This window comes from Homalodisca vitripennis, unplaced genomic scaffold, assembly GCF_021130785.1.
Source record: "Homalodisca vitripennis isolate AUS2020 unplaced genomic scaffold, UT_GWSS_2.1 ScUCBcl_174;HRSCAF=1496, whole genome shotgun sequence".
NCBI classification, from domain to species: Eukaryota; Metazoa; Arthropoda; class Insecta; order Hemiptera; family Cicadellidae; genus Homalodisca; species Homalodisca vitripennis.
Window position 1 is genome coordinate 138,850 of NW_025776301.1, and position 1,967 is coordinate 140,816.

The window sequence follows — 1,967 nt, forward strand, 5'->3', positions numbered from 1 at the left end:
TCATATAACATCTTAACGCTATTTCAAACCAGATTATTTTTCATAATAAAATGTATCGAGAATTATTTTGCATCTTAAAAACCTATTATTGTAAGATTTCTCAGGGTCCATAATCCTTAATATCATGTGAAAATTAATAATTGTTAAACAGTTATAACTAGAGTTAGAAGCGTTATTTACATATTTTATGGTGTTTGACATTTGACACAGTTTATTAACATATTATTACACAAGAATGCAATTTTAAACGAACGTTATGTATAGTTCGATAGATGAACCACTTTCACTTAAAGATATTTTGTAATCATTTCAATTTGCAATCTTAAATATTTGGAATCAAACAATTATAAAATACAAATAGCATAACAAGACACACAATGGAAAAATAACACAAGATTTATAAGAAGAAAATATAGTATTTGTCGATTACTACATTGCCTGTGACATAAAATAATTAAGGCTGACTGAGGTTTTGAGTAGGACGTTATGGTGTTAGCTGAATTATTCAATTAATTCAATTTAAATAATTTCGATAAGATGGATATTCTTTTGAAATAATCTATAAGGAATAACTTTTATAAACTATATCAGGACTCATCCTTAATACAAACACTTATTCATTGATATAGAAAATAATTATGCAATAAATCTACACTATTTAAAACGATGTGTTATTGTTTGACCACAATAAATCGATACTGGAAGTATATGAGATATAATATAAATAAAAATATGTTTTAAATGTTCAAGAATTAGTGGAGATTGTTTATACCAGTTTATTCATAAAAATATTTCTATGAAATATAAATATTTTATATTTTGCTTGCGATACTTTGATAAATTATTTTTCATGCATACAAAACAATCAGGTAATACAGTTTTATTTGTTAAGCCTGACCGTTATTTGGAAGCAACGAAATATATAATTTTATTTTAAACATAGGTCTGTGGTAAAAGAGAATTGGATACAAGCAAAATATAAACATCAACTGTGATGTGTGTAAACTGTTGATGGTTTTTGAAATATCAAGCAAAGAGAATAACAACATAATAACAGGGTATAAGCAATTTAAAAAATATTACAGATTTTAAAAGAAAACTTAATTTTAAATTTAAGAATTATATCAGATTATTGGTTTTAATATCATACACATTGTATATGTCTGACTACTACATTTTAAACTCGATTTAATATTAAATCTGCTCAAATCAACAGTTAGACCAGTGTTGTAGTTTAAATTAATGAAATCGCTGATTTTGTTTTTATATACAAAAATTAAGTAATATATAGTTATTTTAAAAGCGTTAATTCATAGACTGGCATCAACTGGTGAAACGATTGCAATGCACATATAAAATTGTAATACTAATCTTAGAAATGAAATGATAGACGTTAATTTTTATGGTGAGGCTGGTCTCTTTAGAATCCTTATTCTGCTCTTCCTCATGTGCCATTGGCTTTTACGAGGATCTTAACAAAGATTATAAGGGGAAGAGTCGATACAGTACAAGACCCACAGACTGGTTTAAAATCTTACTTCAGTGTATCTTGCCATTTGAAAATAGGTGTCGGTTTTGTTTTGAATTTTGTTGGAAACTAAGGATTTTAGGGGCTGATGAAGCCAAATGTATTTTTTTTGTAATTACGACATCTATCAACGGCAATCACTGATGTCAATTGTTATTCAAGACAATTATATGATTCAAAATATAGCAATGGAATGTTTTCAAACAATTGAAGTGGTTGTGAAGTTCTAAGCTTTGTGCTTGAGACTGGACGAATAAAGGGAAAGAATTTTCAAAGCAGCCATGGTTTAGGTTATTGATCTAAAATTATTATTATGCCCTCGTTCCCGGAAGCCAGCTTATCCGTGTGGCCTTACTTTTTTCCTGGTCTCTGTGCTGTTGTCGTGTCTTCTAAATCAATCTGCTCTTCTTCGTTTGATTGACAGAACATGTCATCATCA